Genomic DNA, 15,388 nt, shown 5'->3' on the forward strand with positions numbered 1-15,388 from the left:
TGTCGAAGAAGATTTGTCTCTCGTCTGCGTAATTGGGACAGGCCCAAACGAGACGGTCCACATCCTCAAGAGTGCTGATTGTTGCGTCAATTCGGAGGATGGCAGATGCAGTATAGGTACAGCCTGTGCGAAACAGGCGTAGTACGGAGGCGCTTGCAAGTGGTAGCTTCGAAGGGACGCGTGGGGGTGGTCTCCCGTCAGCGACCCGTGGGTCCGGATGATTCGGCGTTACCGCTTGGTGAATTAGCAGCTTGGCTTCATGAATCTTCGGCAGCATAATAATGGCAATTCCAAGCTGGTGCGCCGCAGCGGAGAGAAGGTTGGCCGTCTCATTGCCCAAAATGCCTACATGTGATGGCAACCATTGGAATGATATTTCCCAGCTTTTCGCTTGGAGGTTTCTTGCAAGGTGTGCAATGTATCGGGCATATTGAGAGGCATCATCAAGATTACCGAGATCGGTAATCTTGATGATGAGTCGGTAAGAAGCAAAGCTTCCCCGCAGTAAGGAAGTTTCTCCAGGGCGTAAAGTCCAAGCCTAAGGGCCACCAGCTCAGCAGTTGTTGATGTGGCGTGGAAGCTGAGCTTTCTGGCATTAGACATATTCAAGTCAGGTATGTAAACCGCTGCGGTAGATGACTTGCTGCTATGAAAAGCTGAGCCGTCGGTGTATATTCGCATCCATCCCTGCAGGGATGGGTAGTATTTGAAATACGTATTTCAAATACTTTGTGTATTTTGCATTTGTATTTAATTACAAATTGGGTAATGTATGTGACGTGTGTATTTAAATACTAAAACGTGGGCATTTCAAATACAATTGTAATTAAATACAATTTTGTGGGCGAAAATACATCCCTCAAACTTGTCACGACTCATTTTGCTCATCTTAAGACGTGTCCAAAGCTGCTCTTTCTTCATCTCAACGCCAACGACAACAACAAACCAAGAAACTCTTCATCTCTTCATACACCAGTCCTGCGGCAGTTCGCGTCTCGCTCACCGCTGGCGCCCGGGCACGCCGGGCGCCCGCGGCACTTGTCTCTATTACGTTAAATAAATGTTATTGCCAAAGTTACAATTCTTGTTTTTACGCATGTGGTTGTAAGATATAGTCTCCATCCTTTATTCGGCCATGGGGCTTTTTTCTGTTTCTCCTCCGGCTTTATTTTAAAGGCACTGTCCAGAGCAGGAAGGAAACTACGTTCTGCACCGAATGCAGTGTCTCTCAATCAAGCACAAGCGTTTAGTGACTTTGTGATTACGGTGCTAGTCCAGGGCAAGAATAGTGACGAAATCGAAGTTCACAGGCAGACTGACTAAATAAGTGCTGGTTGTCTCGGTTCTTTGTTGGTCTATACTAAAATGTAATCGACAGAAAAAGCTGCTTGAAGCTCTGAGGCCAGATTCACGAAACGATCTTACGCCAAAAATGTGCGTAAGACAAAACTTTAAAAAAAAATTCGTATTCACGAAACGAAATTTTCGTAAGTTTTGCGCAGGTTACGACGAAATCCTACGACAGCTCCGAAGCTGTCTTACGCACTTCTTAGGATCAAATCAGCATGGCCGACAGCGTCGCTCAGTTGGTCGCGACAACCAACGAACGTTTATTTTTCTACGTGTGCTTCTCACGCGTCCCGACTTCAAGCAGTGAGAAAAAAAGTAAAAAAGTACTTGAAACAGACCACGACGAACGAACAAGAACGCTGGATCCACAAACACCCGGGAAAAGCTCCAACGGCCACGATTCCACGGACCCCGACCAAGCGAGCTCGGCAGATAGGCCTAGCAGGTACTCTGACTCGGCGCAGCGCTCTGACGGTCATTGGCCAAGACTGTCTGCCCACGACCGGCTGGAGTGCTGAATGGAATATGCCCGCGCGACCCTTGTGAACCCTTCCCGTGTTATAGTTTGATCGCTGACGTCAATTTTAGATTAAGAGGTCAATCTCTTCCTCTTGTCATCTCCTTGTTTTCCGAGGCAGCGGTGACGAACGCTGTCGTCGAAAAGGGGCTCTCATCGATTCTATCTATCTCTGTTTTATGTGATATCGAGCTCAAATAGACGCCGTATGGATTACCTTCGCAACACGGTATGTACACTTTGTTATTAGTATTCCATTTTTATTCTGACACGACTGCACCTCACTGTCGATCGCTATAACAGTTCGCGGGTCGCAATGCCGGTCCAACCTTTCTTTGCCGGGTGTCACGTCAGCATCGAGTTGCAATTGTAAAGGATCGGTCCCGAAGCGCTTATCGATTCGCGGTCCAACAGCGCGAATCCAGCACTTCGATCAAACGCGCGCGTCCGCTCCGAGTGTGAACAGGTATTACGTGGCTCTTGCAGACACTCTCGTAGTTCATACGTATCTTTTTACGTCGGCTCGCTCCTGCATCTCCGAGGCCGCGAAAAACGCCGCGGCAATTTGTTCCCATCTACGTCGCTTTGCAAACGACTGCGGGCCGTCTTTTACCTACGATGACAGTTGTGTTGACTTCGTAGCGATCGAGTTCGTAGCAGTCAATGGGGGCGGTTACGCATCCCGGCCTCGGCATTCGGGCGTGTTTAAATCGTGTTAGCGTCGACATATCACTGCACGGACACGAACCCAAGACAAGCGGTGGCAGAAAGACCGCCTGTGTTTGTTATAAAAAATCTACGTGCTCCGAACGGCTCCGAACAAATGCCGAGCTCTCCGATTGGTTGTTCGTGCTGCCGAAGACGCCGTCGCCATAGCAACAGCACCGGTAAGTTTTAGTTTTTCGTACGACAACGTCGCTTTCCTCCTCTCACTTAAGAACGCGTTCGTGAATACCGATTTCTCCTCTTCCTACAATGTTCTTAACTTACGAACTTCTTAGCTATGTTGTCGTAAACTAAGAAGCTCTTCGTGAATCTGACTTTTGTACTTTTTTCACCTATTACGTCCAAGCTGATTACATTTTTTCGTGTGATTATATTTCTATTTCGTTACTAGAGCCTCGCACACTAACTCCCGAGCGTGCGATGCTAAATTAAAATGAGATATCCAGAAACCCGTTGCAGGTGCCCTGAAGTTGCTGACGCAAATTTTGAGGAATGTATTTGGAAAAGTATTTGGAGGAGACCAAATACATTTGGTTGTATTTGTATCTTGTACTTAAATGCTTTTTTGGAAATGTAATTAGATTTGTAATTAAATACATTTTTGACGAAGTATTTTGTATTTGTATTTCGATACATATTTGCCCTGCATCCCTGGTACAGTGTCTCTATATGATCCTCTGTAGTAGTACGGGCAACGACCTGTGCTGTGTTGCGTTTGTTTCTGAGCGTTGGAACGATCTCATTTATGTTCAGCGGAGGGGCATATGATGACGGTGCCGAGTAGTCGGTGTCCGGATCACCAATAAAGGTCATAAACTCCCTTGACAGAGAACCAAGGTGATTGGGAAGAGGAGTAGTTGAGCGACATGCAGTTTGCCTGGCTATGTGCCGGAGTGTTAATTCTCTACCGTGATTTTCGACTAGGTCTACCATTGCTTCCACTAGCGTTGGGACGTTTGGCGAATATCTGGGTAATCCAAGGCACAGACGGACTGCCATTCTCTGAAGAGTCTCAACTGCTGAGCTCTGGGCATTGCCGAGGTGCGCCAGTGGCAGTGCGTATAGCAACCTTGAAAGAATAAGACCTCTGTAGAGTTGCATCATCATTGCCTGTACGGTCCCCCATCTGCTTCCAATTATCATACGGATAGCGTTGAGGTGTCAGCGACATCTGATAATGGTTGTCTTGACTGCTGGTCGCCAGGAGACTCGATCATCTAAGAGGAAGCCTAGATAGGACTATGTTCGAACCCTTGTCACGTTTGTCCCATTGATCGTGTAAGTTCGGTTGATCGAAGATCTGGCCGTAGGGTGGTATTAAGAGCAGCTGTTTTGGAGGCCTATAACGTAAGAGTAAGACCAAGCCAAGATGCCATGCCAACTATAGCGTCGAGGCCTAGCTGGAGTGTTCGCTGTATGTTACTCTATGAGCTAGTTGGGGCAGCAGCCCAGAGAGCAACATCGTCTGCGTAAATTGCGATGTTTATGACTGGAGAGGGGGTGGGGTGTTCAAGGGCTGCAGGGCCTCTTGCAGAGCTGGCATTGCTGCATTGAACAAAAATGGGCTAATGACGCTGCCCTGAGGAACACCCTGGGCCACTTTCCGTTGCGAACGGCGCACACCTTCTAAGTGAAAGCAAATTGTACGCCTGTCAGGAATGCACGAACGAATGCGGGTGATCGGCCGGTAATACCAAGCATGATTAGCTTAGCGAGAATGGTTTCGTGTGGGATAGAGTCAAAGGCCATTTTGATATCAAGACATATTGCCGAGGTTGTTTGGCCAGTTCCCTTTGATTGTTCCATGTCTGAAACAAGGTCACCAATCGCGTCTGTTGTGCACCGCCGTTTCCGAAAGCCTGATAACTGATGAGGTAGAGCGTCAGACGTCTCAAGCTGCCAGTCAAGGCGTCTCAGGACCATCCGCTCCATAACCTTGCCGAGACAGCAGGTGAGGGAGATAGGCATGAAGAAGCTGACGTCACCAGATGGCTTCCCTGGCTTGTGATTGGGAACTACTCCAGAGATGTGAGCCATGCGCGTGGCAGAACTGCCGAGCGCCAGATGTCATTCAGATATTCCAAAAGGCCCGGAAAGGCCGTTGCATTTAAATTGCGCAAGGCCTGAAAGGTGATTCCATCTGGCCCTGGAGTGGTGCGTTTGCGAGCAGAGCGGCGAAGAGATGCATGTTGCGGTTCCTTCAGCGTAAAGTCCACGTCGCTCTCGGCCGGTGTTGGTAAAGTGTTAGTATGCGCGGTATAACCTTGGGGTGAGACACGGATAGAGGTGAATTCATCGGCAGGAAATTCTACTGCTTGAGCCACAGTGATGTTCTGGGCGATGACAAAACCAAGAACGGGTGACCGTGGAAAAGCGTGCCCGGCAAGGACACGGGCCATGCGCCACGCTTGTTTTCTTTCACCAGGAGAGTGAAGCGATTCGCAACGCTGCCGCCATTGTCTTCTTTGTAATCGTTTGGTTTGCTTCCGGAATACTCTGTCTATCTTTCGATATCGCTGAATGTTCTCTTGCTTTGATGTTTTAAGTGCTCGGCGCTGTGCCTGGCGTCGCGAGGCACGTAACTTGAGGTATTTTAGGTCAGGGTTTGGCCGATATATGGGAATGATCACGGTTCTGGTCGCTTTGGATAACGCATTGGAGATGGCTGTCGTGTAATCCAGATTACCTAGAGACATTATTTCGGCAAACAACGCGCGGTAAGCATCCCAGTTAGTGACTTTGCAAGTCTTGTGCGTGGTGGGGCCTCCTTCTAAGGAAGTAATTTTGATTGGTAGGTGGTCGCTGCCCCAGCTATCAGGTTCCGCTGACAACAAGGCTCGTACTGGGGACATAGTGAAGCTAAGGCCAAGAAAGCTTCCCTCCACGCCAGTTCGTACGAAGGTTTCTACTCCGTCGTTCAAGCAGTGAAGATCAAGGGCAGTTGCGGCATCTTCTAGCAGTCGCCCGCGAGGTGTTGTTTTCTTATCCCCCAGGTCTCGTTGTGGGCGTTAAAATTTCCAAGAAACAGGGTGGCTGGTGCGCATGCGCGAGAATTGCACGCAATGAGGATAGGTCCCACTGAACGTTAGGTCTAATGTAGACTGAGATGGCAGTGGCGTCCGAGTTCCCTTTCTTGATTGTCACAGAGACCTATTCGGCGATGTTATCGCACAAGTCCGACAGGTCCACTTGTGATTGAGGTAGAGCTCGGTGTACGTATAAGGATGCCTTTGGAGGATCTGTTGATGTGAGAGTTGTCGGAGGCGCACTATTGTAGATAACATTGGGTGACGGACGAATCGATTGTGATTTGCAGTTTGTGTCCTGGAGGGCTAGTAATTCAATTTGGTACCCTCTGTAAATATTGCCGTAAGTCGTCTATCCGATTTCGTAGTCCATTAACATTCCACTGAAGAATCTCAGGTATTAAACAGCGCCTTGCGCAGTGAGGAAGTCAATTTTGCGTCGATTGCGGTCCGACCTTGTTAAGGCGAGACTACTTAGATTAAGACCTGGCAAGTGGCAGGAGCATGTCGATTGCTGTAACCAGTGCCTGAGCAAACGGAAAATTGAGAGACGTGAGAAAGGTACGTAGCTGTATGGCTAACGTACAAATCGCACTTCCGAGGCTTTGGGGCTTAGGTGTTGTATTAGATATTGGTTTAGTATCAGCAGGTGTCTCACTGTGCTTTCGGTTGGCCGGGCAAGATTTCTTGAGGGGCCTTTTTTGGCGGTAGCTGCTGAAGCACTAAAAGGCTGAGTGCTTGGTCCAGACTGTACTGGAGGAGCTGCTGAGGCGTCTGGAGCAGTTTTGCCTGTCAAATTTTCTAAAGGAGGGAAGTTATCCTCGTTATGAAGTGGAATACTTGATTGCTTATCTTCTTTTGAACCTTGCGATCGTTTTTGAAGTGTCCAGTGTCTTGCAGTTCCACAGGCCTCTTGGTCATTTTCGATAGCAGATTCAGAGGACGTGTAGTTCACATTTTTTCGAGCTTTTGTAGTTGGTGATTTGTCTTTCTACTTTGTAGATGGCACAGACTTTTGATGTCGCATCATGGTGCTTCTTACAGTTGGTGCGTTTAGGCTGCTCAGCTGCACACTCATTTACTTTGTGGTCGCGGCCACAACGACTGCAGCGCTGCGCCTTAAGACAGGTGCTTGCAATGTGTCTGGAGCGATTTCCCTTCGGACACTACCTTGGTTTTTCAAGGCAGGGAAGACCTTTGTAACGTGTATGCCTTGCAGTGGCATATTCAAGTGAGGATTTTGTTGCGAAGACCAGCTTGACAATTTCTGACTTTCCAAGTCTTCTCACCTGGATTACTGAAGCTTTTTCTCGCATGGCTGCCAAGAGATCGGCGTCTTCGATGTCTGCAGATACTCCTCGAATAATACCCACAGATTCCGATGGTGGAGGAGGTTCGTAAGTCTGAACTTAAACTGTTCCCAGGTTCTTCAGTTGGAGGAGTGCTTTGGTGGATTCTACATTTCTGGCATCGATGACCAGAAGAATCAATCGGTAGTTGGGCCGAATCTGCAGGATGACACCATCTGGGGCCACGCTGTCCAGCTTTTGTTATAGTACCAGAGGGTTCATGTTGGTTTTGATCGTGGTTGGGTCGGTAGGCTTAACAATGATTGTGAGATTATAACCCGGCTAGGTTATGATTGCGCCCTCACTTGAATTTGAGCCATGTCGTCTCTTCTTCGACGTTTGGGTTTTCCACTCAGCTTCGTCTTCAAAGCCATCCATGACGCTATCATGAGAGTTTTCAGGCTCGTTATGTGGTTCGGCAGATCCAGATTCATCCTGGTTAGGCTGTGGTGGATTCGGGAGGCTCATATTACGTGGCCCCTGTTGGGCGGAGTCGTAGCTCCTGATTGGGTGAAAAAGGAGACGTCTTCTTGAAAAACCAGGGAAATATTCGGTCAATAAACCAGGAAATAACCATAAAATAACGTAGTCTTGCTAGAGCGACAAATTCGATCGTCCTGCCTGGAGCGTTGTCGTCGTATTTCTGGATACTCTCGATGTCATCCTACCTGCCTGCTGTCGGCTCTGTCGAAGACTGCTCGCCGTATTTGATTTCCTCATCATTAGTCTCAGTGAGCGTGCTCCCCCGAGATGGCACAGCAGGACAGCGAGTGCACGTCCCTCGGGGCCAATGGGATGTTTTCCTGCATGACTGGTAAGAGGTTCTTTTTTGTCTTGCACGAAATATTTGGTGACTGCCGTAGGCGAGAGATACAAAGCTACCACGAACAAGCCGTTGTCGACCTTGGCGGCACACACTTTAGCAACTTCGTCTGACGTGCCACGGAGACAGATGGGTACAGCAAAGACCCGAACCCATGTAGATGGCCACCTGGATAACGAGTACACTACGTTTTCCTACGCGCCTCTCTATGATTTATGAATGGTGATATCACTTGCCTGCACAACGGGTAGCTGTCATCTCCCTTCCTCCTCTTCCTGTCCTTCTTCTCATATTCCGCCTCCTCCTTCCTGCTCCTCCTCCTTGCCCTTATCCCTGTGCGTTGCATCATGGGACGTTTCCCATAATGCACCGCGCGGTTGCGCCGCTCAAGCCGGAAACGGCCGCCTAAGAGCTGCGCTCTAAAACTATTTAAATACAAGATAGAAATACCTAGAGAGCATTTGATTATCTTCAAATACTTGTACAACAACATTTTATTTACATAGTTTGACATCCTAGAAAGTTGCAGCTTCAAAAAGCAAATTTCTTTTTCATAAGATACAACGCAGGAGCGGATTTATGTAAGATTTGCGGGGGGGGGGGGGGGGGGGGGGGGGGCAGCAGCGTGAAGAAAGGATTGGATTGAATTGGATTATTCGGCTTCCCCTTTGTATCGGGTGATCACAGAACTTTGGATTATGGATCTAGCCAGTGGTCACCTCTGAGACATTAAAGGGGCCCTGCAATCATATTTAAGCGTCTACCTTTTTTGCGGTTTCCACGTCTCTTGGGGTTCGGCCAAGCCAGCGGGCACGGAGAGAGTAACTAAATATCAGTGCGTCATATTTTAACCGGACGACGCGGAAACCTCCTCCACCGACGAGGGCGACCCGCGGTACCGAAAGCGCGCAAAATGTGACGTCTTTGGTCCTGGGCTTGCCACTGGTCAAAGCCGCTAAAAGCTTGTTTTTTAGTCGAGATACAAAACGTAAGTGTCGCGAACCGTTTCAATTATATATGAAAGTACTTTTTGTTCACTATTTTAGATCAGAAAAGAAACAAATGCAGTTTAGAAAGTACGGAAACAAGAAATGACCCGTCGACATACCCGCCACCAAGCGGCGGAAAAAACGGCGCATACTAGAAAGAACTATAGTCGGTTACAGGTTAAGAAGGTAGCGGAAAATGCCCTTCAAAGGGAATGCCATATCCCTCCGCCACCTCCGCATCCAATAGCGTCCCACCGTTTCCGTGACGTCGCGGACAACGCGCGAGGAGGGTCTTGCCTTTCTGTACATATTTGCTTTATCTTTCGACTTCGACTTAGCATTGTGGAAGCCACGAGAGGGAGATTAGAGTTTTCCCCCACCGACGGAAACAAATACGACTTTCGGGGATTAGCTTCCCCCCCGATGGATACAAAGGCTGCTTTCAGGGGCTCGGTTCCCTCCCCGATGAATACAAAGGTCGCTTTCTTAAAAAGTGGGATCGGAGACAAGTTGGTATCCATTGAAGCGGAACAAGGAGCGTTTCCAGTGAACTCTTCTTTCGACCGCGGAGAAATTTTAAACGGGCGCATCACGCTTGTGGGAGGAGCTTCTCCCACCTTCTTGACTTGTAGGCTACGACTAGAGCACTATATAGCTCCTACGGAGCAGAGTAGCGCAATCCTTTGAACCCCGTGTTTTGCCGACAACATGGCCGACAGAGCGGCTCGGCGCGAGTCACGTGGTACTCAGGGTTCCAGGAGGCGGCCCGCCCTATGGGAGAATACATGGAGATCGACATAACACGGCTGATTAAAAAACTAACGGCGAGTTCACATTTTTCAAAACTAGTCTGTCGTGAAGTTAGTAAAGCGCTAAACACTTTATCGAAGTTTTAATAATATCGGATGCGTGTGCAAATTTTGAAAGGGCAATTTCCAAGGCAATGGCGTTTGAAGCAGACGATTTTTGCTCGCAGCGGAGATGGGCTTTTCGGGTTGGCCGGAGCGGGTCACGTGAATGGTGTGACGTCGCCGTGTCGTCTGCTGCATGATGCCGCTCAGGCAATTTTTTAAAAAAAAGTTACGTCCTTGTATGGCACAAAACTTATCGCATATTATTCTAAAATGTTTCATTATTATGTCAAAAATGATTTCCATTCCACACATCCCCACAAAACTGAAGAAACAACGATTTTCTCACGTTCTCCGTGCATTTCTGACCGCAGTTGGAACCTCCGGGCGTTCGCCGCTAGTCGCCGAGAGACGGCGTTCTAGATTGCGCTACTCTGCTCCGAAGGAGCTACGACGAACGAGGAGCGTAGAAAGGTCCCGGATGTACGCCGACCGGTTCCGAGCGTTTCGAAGGCCTGCGGCGCGGGCCCTGCTGGCGATTTGGCCATTTGTCGGTGCGTCAGCGTCCGAAGTGGCTCCCGTTCTAAACTGATCTTTACCCCGTGTTTGCTGTCGTTTGTGGCCAATGAAGTGTTACGCCGAATTAGTGTTTAGTCGCTCAGCAAATGCAATGCGAGCTGCCCTGGCCGCCCGCTTCATACAGCCTATCCAACACGTGCTTTAGTGGCGCCCTCTCGAGCCGTCGACACGGAGTGCGGCAGCCATGAGCGCTCGATGAGCTCACTATTCCTCCTCTAGTTCACGGCCACTCAAGCCAGGACCTACGACGTCGTGAAGGAGGTTATTTTTTGCTTGTTTTTGTAATTCTAATTTGCCTATAACTTTTAAAATAAAGCGAAATTTGAGAAAAGAAAATTTGGATTAAGTTACTACGTTCAGTACGCTCAGGTTCAGTGCAAATTATAAACCAGTCAAAAAGTCATTGCAGGGCCCCTTTAAAAAGGGGTACTCCACCGATTTTTTGAGCTACCTCAACTAACTATATTTTCTGACTCTCCGGCCTTTACTCTCTCCGGTATGCTATTTAGAATCGCGAAATTCATAATAATTATTGCGAAATCGGCAAATGAAAATGATGCAAAAACAAACATTCAAATATACGCGCGCTTTTCAGGGCCGTGACGTCAGTGGCAGGCAGGCTTGTCAGTTGAGCAAGCAGCCAAAAAATAGAATGTGCCAATCATTTGTTCCGTGCGTGAGCGCGGATACGGGAGCGAGCTACCAAAGCACTCATTTGACACCAAGAAACTGCTTCAAATCCGTTGGGAAGAACTTCTGTAGTCCAAAAAGTTAACCCCTGCCTTCCACTGACGTCACTTTGTTGTTGTTGCCAGTAGAGACTTTCAGTTTGAAAAACATGGTGAAGACCAAAACTGTAAATTCAATAACATCGCGGAAAAACAATATTTTGACCTAATATTTGGGATACTATTTTAGCAATGTTTGTTGGTTAGTTTAGCAAAATTTCAAGCAAATTGGAGACAATGAAAAAAACGGTGGAGTACCCCTTTAAGGGTGAAACGTTCAGTGTTGCGGAGTTGCCACTCCGGAGTTGGTATGATTCCGGAATCATTCCGCATTTTCAAGACCCCGCAATGGAATGGGAATGGAATGGCGGCAATGTTGAGGGGAATGGAATGGGAATGAAATGGGAATGGAATTAGATGCCTTTTGCCCAGAATGAAATAAAAATAAAATAAGCACTTCGTTTTTCTTAGCGTTTACGGTTAGCTAAACCGAGCCAGTCAGCGAGTCAGTTGCTCAGAAATAAAATGAGCGGGATACTGCTAGCCCGCGTGGAGCCGTAAGAGACTTAAACGCAAAAAATGCAATACCAAAAACAAGCGTCAAAGCAAAGGGCAAAGAGGGAAGGAAAGGGGGGGGGGGGGGGGGGGGGGGGGTAACAGTGGCGCTTTTCACGGGCGCGCAGGCGTCGGGCTTCAATGGCGTTACACGAGAGCCAAACAAGAAACCAAGCACCAAGCAAAAGTAAAGGGAGCGGCAAAGAAGGAAACCGACATGCACAGATCCTCATCGTCCTTATTGTCATGCTTTTTTTTTTTTTTTTTGCGACGGTTTGTAGAATGCACGCGCGCGCACAGACTGAGGTTGGGAGCGGAAGCGACTGATAACTCGCAGAGCTCTGATAACTCGTTGACTCGGACGCCGCCGAAAGATGATCACTGATCAGGTATTGTTTTCTTATAGAGAGTATTCACTGGACGCCATTTTGTGGGTGCTGTTAAGAGCGCATGCTCAGAACGAGCTCACATCAGTAGGCTGCTAAGACCAGCACTCTTGATGGTGCGGGATGCACGTTGCAAAAGAACTGTGCAAGCTCGCCGTCTGCACGCGCTCAGCATTCGCGCACACAGCTATGGCCCGCCAGTGAATACTCCCTATACAGGGTGAAACAAGGAGACGCCATGCTCTTTAAATCGACTGGAAATTTTGGTTTCTTAACCTATCGCGCTACGACTTTGTGCAGCGTTGCCCACAGATGGTGCATTTTTTTTTTTTTTTTTTTGTAAAATTTGCGAAGAGCGAAGTTACCTGAGGAAAAAGTAAAGAAAGAAAAAGGCTTAGCTCCTATGGAAACGCAGCGACGACACCGGTCTGCAAACAACACGGCGCCGTTTCGCACGGGAGACAAGAGATGGCGCAACAAACGCCGCCAACGCAGAGCCGTGTATTGGGAGAGTTTGGCCAATAGGCGGAGCAAAGGCCGCCGCCAGCGCCGATTATTCCCCCCGCGCTTAGAGCGTGAACTAAATTTGTGACACAGCGTCGACCAATCAGGAGACCGCGACGTCAAAATATTGCAAACGACATTCAAAGCGTGAAATAGAGGCGTTCAATCTCGGCCTCTCTGCTCCATCTCACAAATGTCGGCAGTGAAGACAAAGGTACAGGCAGAGGTCGGCATTTTAGGTCGCCCTCACTCACCCTCACCCTCACAGCCACACTCACCTAAGCCCCTCACTCACCCTCACCCTCACAGCTACACTCACTTTCAGCCCCTCACTCACCCTCACCCTCACAGTCACACTCACCTTCAGCCCTTCACTCACCCTCACTGAACCTCACGGCCCTCACGCACTCACCGCCCTCACGGCCCTCACGCCCCTCACGGCCCTCACGCCCCTCACGGCCCTCACGGCCCTCATGGCCCTCACGCCCCTCACTCACTCATGGCCCTCACGCCACTCACCGCCCTCACGGCCCTCACCGCCCTCACGGCCCTCACCGCCCTCACCGCCCTCACGGCCCTCACCGCCCTCACGGCCCTCACGCACTCATAGCCCTCACGCCACTCACCACCCTCACCGCCCTCACGGCCCTCACCGCCCTCGCGGCCCTCACCGCCCTCACGGCTCTCACGCCGCTCACCGCCCTCACGCCACTCACCGCCCTCACGCCACTCACCGCCCTCACGCGCCTCACCGCCCTTGCGGCCCTCACACCTCTCACGCAGTGATGGCCCTCACGCCACTCGATCAGGCCAGCTTCAGATGGGGCAATTTCGCCCAGAAACTTTACGTCGCAACACCAGCAACACGGGCCGCCCGCGATCACACGCAGCAACGAATTGCTGCAATTTGCCATCGTCATCATAAAATTTTAATTTTCTTGCACTATTTAGACACAATTACGCGTTATAAACGTGTTTTTATGCATTTAAATCTCGTTAAGAATACTAATGCACCTTTCTGAAACAGTTTATTTCCAAAAAAACTATCGATTTCAAACCAGAACCAAGTCTTTCGGTGTCATCATCACCGGCACGAGGTATCACGTGAAAATTTTGCGTCCCTGATTGGATGCAGCCGCTTCAAACGCATTCGAATTGCTCCGAGTTGCATGGCCCTCACGGCCCTCACCACCCTCACCACCCTCACGGCCCTCACGGCCCTCACCGCCCTCACGGCCCTCACGGCCCTCACCGCCCTCACGGCCCTCACCACCCTCACGGCCCTCACCGCCCTCACGGCCCTCACGGGCCTCACAGCCCTCACGGCCCTCACTCACCCTCACTCACCCTCACACTCATGAATTTTCCTGGTTCAGAAACTCACTCACCCTCACCTCACCTGTGAAGATGAGGGTGAGTGAGGGTGAGTGAGGGCCCTCATGAGTGAGGTTTGCCGAGGTATGGGTACAGGCGCGTGAACCTAGCTTAGCAAAACGCTTTTGTTTGTACGAGAACTCGTGCATAGGAGCCACTTTCCAAAGCCACGCGATCGTGCCCTTGCCTTTGTCTACACTGCTGATGTTGGCTTGTTAGAACAGCGTCCAGTGACTGGCGGAAAGAAAACAGTGCAAAGGGTTGGGCGCGCGAGCGTCTGGAGACGCGGAGTCCCGCTCGGCTCGTGCGCTGGCTTTGGCAGTGCTTCTTTTCACCGTCTCAGCTGAGACGCTGTTTGTAGCAAGTTGGCCCTGGTTTGGAGCGCACGTTCGTTTATTCTACACTTGAATATTGGCGTGACGAAAACCTCGCACGCACAAAGTTTTCAGTCACTGAGAGTTTCACCTTTTAACTCTAGCGACGCTAAAACGGCTTGAATTATTCGTGTCACAAATTTAGAGTTCACGACCACCGCTAGGGGCTGTTTCGCGGCCTGTGGTTGGCCCAGAGATGCTCGCCTATTCAAACCAATGTATGGCCCAACTCTCTCGATAAACGGCTCTGCGCCAACGAACGAGCATACGGCGCCGAGAGCAGGCCTTTTTAGCAGACGATCTTTTCGACTCAAAAGCGGCGCGCGTTCTGCAGGCGGCGACAGTCGCAGAAACAAAAAAGACAGGCGCGGTAACAGCAAGGAACTGCAGTTCCTTGTCTGCAAAAGGGCCGGCTCTCGGCGTCGTCTGCTCGTTCGTTGGTGGCAGTTGGCGTCGCGACCGCTTGCGCCGTCTCTTGTCTCCCGTGCGAAACGGCGCCGTGTTGTTTGCAGATCAGTGGCGTCGCTGCATTTCGATAGGAGCTAAGCCTTTTTCTTTCTTTACTTTTTCCTCAGGTAACTTCGCTCTTCGCAAATTTTACAAAAAAAAAAATGCACCATCTGTGGGCAACGCTGCACAAAGTCGTAGCGCGATAGGTTAAGAAACCGAATTTTCCGGTCGATTTAAAGAGCCTGGCGTCTCCTTGTTTCAGCCTGTAGTTCGAGGAGCGTTGTTTAGCAGTCAGCCAACCCTGCTGCCTTCCACGTTCATTCGTGCGCACTCCTTTGAAGTGCGAAATGTGGGTTTGCTTCGGCCCTTCGGCATTAAAACAAAGCGAGATTCACTTCCCTCTTCTCCTCTTGCGCTTTGCTCCGATGCTTGTTTTTGTTATACTGAATCTGTAGTGTAAGTCCACCTTTTACATGGTCTTTGTTCCGATGCTTGTTTTTTGTGTTATATGTTTTAGTGGACTGGGGTTACAAGCAAGCTAGCGGATTCCCGCTCATTTCCATTGATTTTAGTCTCTGCATATGCTTCGTTTCACTTTGCAATGGGCCGCTGCGGACGCTACGAGTCACCCCAGGCAATCCAGCACCTTGAGCGGGACTGCAGGGTCACGCGACACTCAGAAGGCACTGGATTGGTTTTGATGGCTCTCGTGCTGTCTGTTGCGGTCCATCATAAGGTGAAGCAGACTATCGTCACCGCTCTTGTCGCGTGACCGAACTGACTAGACTTGCGGAAAGACCATTCCGC

The 15,388-nt window shown here is 49.7% G+C and overlaps 1 pseudogene; it reads right to left on the reverse strand.

The window, feature by feature from the left end:
* Positions 1 to 6,098: 6,098 nt before the first annotated feature.
* LOC120846044 lies at positions 6,099 to 7,346 on the reverse strand (annotated as a pseudogene).
* Positions 7,347 to 15,388: the final 8,042 nt, after the last annotated feature.

Source organism: Ixodes scapularis, unplaced genomic scaffold (genome assembly GCF_016920785.2).
Source record: "Ixodes scapularis isolate PalLabHiFi unplaced genomic scaffold, ASM1692078v2 PGA_scaffold11__112_contigs__length_91849675, whole genome shotgun sequence".
NCBI lineage: Eukaryota > Metazoa > Arthropoda > Arachnida > Ixodida > Ixodidae > Ixodes > Ixodes scapularis.